The sequence below is a fragment of the Nematolebias whitei genome, chromosome 4 (genome assembly GCF_014905685.2).
Source record: "Nematolebias whitei isolate Nwh7 chromosome 4, NemWhi1, whole genome shotgun sequence".
Taxonomy (NCBI): domain Eukaryota; kingdom Metazoa; phylum Chordata; class Actinopteri; order Cyprinodontiformes; family Rivulidae; genus Nematolebias; species Nematolebias whitei.
Genome location: NC_056501.1, coordinates 51,970,934 through 51,976,781, shown reverse-complemented (window position 1 = coordinate 51,976,781; position 5,848 = coordinate 51,970,934). Strand labels below are relative to the sequence as shown.

General features: G+C 42.6%; 1 protein-coding gene across 1 annotated transcript in view; it reads left to right on the top strand.

Annotated features, from left to right (window-relative positions):
* pigg (phosphatidylinositol glycan anchor biosynthesis class G) overlaps positions 1 to 5,848 on the top strand; it is a 240,944-nt gene that overhangs the window by 101,053 nt on the left and 134,043 nt on the right. The window lies entirely within an intron of this gene.

The following is a 5,848-nucleotide window of genomic DNA, read 5'->3' as shown; positions in this document are numbered from 1 at the left end:
CCTGTGATGGACTGGAGACCTGTCCAGGGTGTCCCTGTGATGGACTGTGGACCTGTCTAGGGTGTCCCTGTGATGGACTGTGGACCTGTCCAGGGTGTCCCTGTGATGGACTGTGGACCTGTTCAGGGTGTCCCCTGTCTCTCACTCAGTGACTGCTGGACATTGGCACCAGCTGACCCTGCAACCCAGTAAAGAAGAATGGGGTAAAACTAGTAGCTAGCAGCTGGTGCTATCTTTCCTTGTAGGAATGCTGGTTTTATTACCTTCACCAAGGAGGTTACGCTGTTGGTTTGTCTGTCTGTGCACAAGATTACTCAAAAACTTATGAAGAGATTCTCTTGAAATAGTTAACATTTTTCTTATTTCATATCTTAGATCTTATTACTGTTTTTTCTTTTACATTTTATACTATAGTTGGATGTAACTGGGACCCTGTGTACACAGTTTCGTTCCACCAAATGTACCACATGTGATGCATGTGACAAATAAAGAAGCTTGAATCCTTAAAATATTCAGGAAATGCTGAGGTTGTCACAAAGAACAGATGATTAAATGTTGGAGGTGATCTGGATCACCGTCCTGATCCAAACATTTTATAGGATTCTTGTCTGTCTGTGAACAAGGACTCAAAAATGCACAGTAATGTAAAGAAATAATAAAATGGTAGTGTTCGATATTCACCTTGCAAATACATCATCTCTACTTAACTGCTTTAAGTATGGACTAGCAGAAAGTCGACTTTAACACTAGCAGTCGTTTTCTGAAGCAAACCCGTCTCCTGTTTCTCGTTTCCCTGTGTACATGAATGAATTACTTCTCCAGTGCCAAGACGTCACACAGAAGATGTAAAGTTTATTTGTTCTTGAACATTAATGCTTTTCCTGTCTTTGTGGAAACACATTTACATATCTTCACATGCTTTTTGGCCCATCTTGTAATTCGGGGTCACACTGTTTGTCAGAGTTATCCGTCTTGGAGCCCTTTCTCCAGCTCTCCTTGCTGTCTCCCTATTGTCCTGCCTGTTGTTGTCCTTCGCTCAAATATTCAGGACACAAAATCCAGCTGTTGTTGCTTGCTTTGTCAGAAGTTGTTTGTTTTATTTGAATAATTCAAAAAAGGGAAAAAACTAAGAAGTTTTCTTTTAAAATAATCACTCCTTTTCAAGACGAGTAAACAATAGTGTGAATGCTTCAGAAGCATTCACACTATTGTTTTTCTGTTTTCTGCTTTATCCTTTCCGTACGTTTTTCGGCAGCTAACTACTCCCACAGTTTTTATGCTAGTTCAACAACTCATATATCAAACCGTCCAGCTGTTTGAGGACACGTCTGCTGTGACTTTTGGTATTGGTGCAACTTTAGATTCTTGAGATCTTTAGCCTTTTCTGCCATTTTGGCTCTCATAGTAAATGAATGGAGCTTATTTTACAACCTTAATAACTTTTGATATGTTTACAACCTTGTACTAATACTTTCACATTTACCTAGACCTGGTTAAGCTTTTTCAGCTTAATTGTGGAAAAAAAATGTAAACAAAATTCAGCTAGATCAGCTAATTTCAGCTGTTGTTTCAGCTGTTTGTGCTCCTTTCAGCCTGATTCATCTAACTTGAACATGTTTGTGATTCTTCAAACTTATTTATGATAATTTCAGCTTGTTCTGCTCCTTGCAGCTCATTTCTGCAAGTTTTAACTTTTTCTTCTATTTTACCTAACAATTAGCTGTTTTCATGCTAATTTCATCTTTATCAGCTATTCCACATTTTCTGCAATCATTTAAACATTTTTCAGCCTAATTCAACAAAAACCTTCTCCCCCGACTTCCTTCTAGTAATTTAAGTTTGTTTCTGCTTGTTTTAGCTACTATTCACTGTTTTAAGGAAATTTCAGCTTTTCTCAGATAATTTCAACTTTATTGTTTTAATTTAGCCTACTTGAGCCTTAGTAGGCAAAATTAAGCTCCCTCCACTTCCTTTTGGAAATTAAAGCTTCTTTCTAGATTTCTTTAGCTACTATTCAGCTGTTGTAAAATCAGACACCACTCTGAGCAGCAGGACCACGCTTTCTACAGAACAACTGTGTCAACTCTTGAAACTGTGCCTGCAGTCAACCTACTTCACATATGGGGAGCAATATTATAGGCAGAAACATGGGTGTGCTATGGGGTCTCCAGTTTCTCCTATTGTTGCCAACCTGTACATGGAGGGGGTAGAAAAGAGAGCCTTGACGTCCTTTTCAGGGACACCACCAAGTCATTGGTTCAGGTATGTTGATGACACCTGGGTTAAAATCAAATCTCAGGAAGTCCAACATTTTACTGACCACATCAACTCTGTGGATAAATACATCAAGTTCACACGAGAAGATGTAAAAAATGGCAGGTTGGCTTTCTTGGACTGTGAGGTCTCAGTCTCTGATAGAGGACATTTGCAAACCGAGGTGTACTGCAAACCCACCCACACAGACCAGTATTTGCAGTTTGACTCCCATCACCCTTTGGAGCACAAGTTAGGAGTCATCAGGACTCTGTATCACAGAGCAGACAGCGTCCCCACTAGCTCAGGAGCCAGGCAGAAGGAGAAATCCCACACAAAACAGGCTCTAGAGCAATGTGGATATCCTAACTGGGCCTTCCTGAAAGCAGAGAAGAAACCCAAACCGGACTCCAGTCAGCCAACAGGTGAAAAGGAGGAACCCAGACCCAGACCAGTGGTCATTCCATATGTTGAGGGAGTATCAGAGAAACTGAGACGTTTATTTTCTAAACATAACGTCCCAGTGGCTTTTAAACCCCAAAATACATTACGGCAAAGACTGGTTCATCCCAAAGATCCAGTCCCCCGGCACAAACAGAGTAATGTTGTGTATGTTGTTCAGTGTCAGGAGGGTGATCAGTCTTACATCGGGGAAACAAAACAGCCACTGGCCAAAAGGATGGACCAGCACAGAAGATCAACATCATCAGGCCAGGACTCTGCGGTCTACACTCATCTCCAGGCCAGCGGTCACTCTTTCAGGGATGAAGATGTTCACATCCTGGACAGAGAGGAACGATGGTTTGAGAGAGGAGTAAAGGAGGCCATCTTTGTGAAAAGAAATCGTCCATCATTAAACAGGGGCGGAGCCTCCAGGTTCAACTGTCCCCCTCTTACAATGCTGTGATTGCTAGTATCACTCAGCCCTCTGTGAACAGTAAACAGCCATCAGGTGCTAATGATCCATTGTTAGGCTGATGGTCCTTCTTGAGCATGTGATCAGCTGGTTTTGGTTGTCAGCAGCAAACTGGTTGATCCACTCTGAGAAGGTGCTATTTAAGAGACTGAGCTGAATACAGCTCCTCAGACTGAGGAAGTCTCTCGGATGAGAGACGAAACGTTTCTACTTTTTTTTGCTTTGTTGTTTTTTTTTTTTTTTGAATGTCCAGAGGACCAGATTGAACTTTTTTGGATACTATTCAGCTGTTTTATTAAAAAAAAAAAAAAAAAACTGAGATAACTCTGCCATTTTAGAGCTATTCAGCTGAGATTTGACATGTTTGTAGCTGATGACAATCCCTAATAGGCTCTGACTATAAATCAAAACAAAATTCAGCTAGTTCAATTCAATTCAATTCAGTTTATTTATAAAGCGCCAAATCACAACAAAGTTGTCTCAGGGACTTTACAGGAACATTCACATAAAAGACAATTAGTAAAGTTCTCTATCTAAGGAATCCAGCAGACAAGTTGAATCTTGGCTTCGTTGCAGTCTCCCATCCTGAGCAAGCACAGTGGAGACAGTGGAAAGAAAAACTCCCTTTAACAGGAAGAAACCTCCAGCAGAACCAGCTCAGGACAAGAGACCATCTGCTTTGACCGACTGGTTGAGAGGACAGGAAGGAGAGACAGACCAACACAGAATGGTAGGTCCAGGTATAGGTCCAGGTATAGGTCCACATATAGGTCCAGGTCCAGGTATAGGTCAAGGTCCAGATATAGGTCCAGGTCCAGGTGTACCTGAAAGACAAAAACACATGTTAAGGATAGAAAAATAATTACAATTACAAAACAGGTTGAGCAGAGTAAGTAAAGACAGCAGCAGAGTGAAAATTGTGGTCAGTTTGTCCTCCAGCAGTCCAAGTCTATAGCAGCAGAACTAAGGGACAGCTCAGGAAACCCAAGCCGACCCGAACTATAGGATTTATCAAAAAGGAAAATAATCCCAGTTTTAAAACTGGATAATGTGTCAGCCTCATGGACAGAAACTGGAAGTTGGTTCCACAAGAGAGGAGCCTGAGAACTGAAAGATCTTCCTCCCATTCTGTTTTTTTTTATTCTAGGAACCACAAGTAAACCTGCAGCCTGAGAGTGAAGTCCTCCGTTAGAAAAATATGGAACAATAAGATCTGTAATATAAGATGGAGCTAGGTTGTTGAGAGCTTTGTAGGTTAGAAGTAAGATTTTGAATTCTATTCTGGATTTGACAGGGAGCCAATGGAGAGAAACTAAAACTGTAGAGATATGATCTCTCCCAGTAACTCCAGTTAAGACTCTGGCAGCAGCATTTTGGATCAAATGAAGACGTTTTAAAGAAGTATTTGGACACCCAGATAATAAACCATTGCAATAGTCCAGTCTAGACGTGACAAATGCATGGACCAGTTTTTCTGCATCATGTTTAGATCAGATGTTTCTAATGTTAGTGATATTACGCAGGTGGAAGAAGGAGGTTCTAGTAACGTTTTTAATGTGGGGGATAAAAGACGTGTCCTGATCAAAAATAACACCAAGATTTTAACATTACAGCTGGAGGACAGATTAATGCATCTAAGGAGGGAGAAAGACTGAAACATTCATTCCTAAGGTGCTCAGGTCCAAAAACCAAAACCTCAGTCTTGTCTGTGTTCAACAGGAGAAAATTAAGGGTCATCCATGTTTTTATGTCTTTAAGACATGCTTGTAGTCTAAGTAGCTGATTGGATTCATTGGGTTTAATGGACAAATATAATTGTGTGTCATCAGCATAACAATGAAAATTTATCCCATGCTGTTTAAGAACTTTACCTAACCGCCCATCTCTTCACCCGAGTGTCCAAGACATGTGGTCACAGATCAAATGAAACAACAACAGTGGTCGATCATCGAACTGCGGCTTAAGGTGTTCTGGTGCCAAGAGCACATATGGACACCCTTATGCTTGAACATGGTGTTTGTTATGGACAATCCATGGCAAGCACAGAAGTCCAATAATAGAACACCACTCGGGTTCAGATCAGGGGGGCCGTTCCTCCTCACCACACCCCTCCAGGTTTCACTGCCATTGCCCACGTGAGTGTTGAAGTCCCCCAGTAGAACAAGGGAGTCCCCAGGAGACGCAGTCTCCAGTACCCCTTCCAAGGACTCCAAAAAGGGTGGATAATCTGAGCTGCTGTTTGTTGCATAAGCACAAACAACAGTCAGAACCCGTCCCCCAACATGTAGGTGGAGGGAGGCCACCCTCTCATTCACCGGGGTGAATCCCAACGTACAGGAACCAAGATGGGGGGCAATAAGTATGCTCACTCCTGCTCGGCACCTCTCACCAGGGGCAACTCCAGAGTGGAAGAGTGTCCAACCCCTCTCAAGGAAACTGGTTCCAGAGCTAGAGCCATGCGTCAAGGTGAGTCTGACTATTTTTAGCCAAAACCTCTCAACCTCACACACCAGCTTAGGCTCCTTCCCCACCAGTAAGGTGACATTGCACGTCCCAATAGCCAGCTTCTGTAGCCGAGGATCAGACCGCCAGGGTCCCCGCCCTTGTCCACCATGGGTAAAAGCCCGGCCACCAGGCGCTCGCCAGCATGCCCCACCTCCAGGCCTGGCTCCAGAGTGG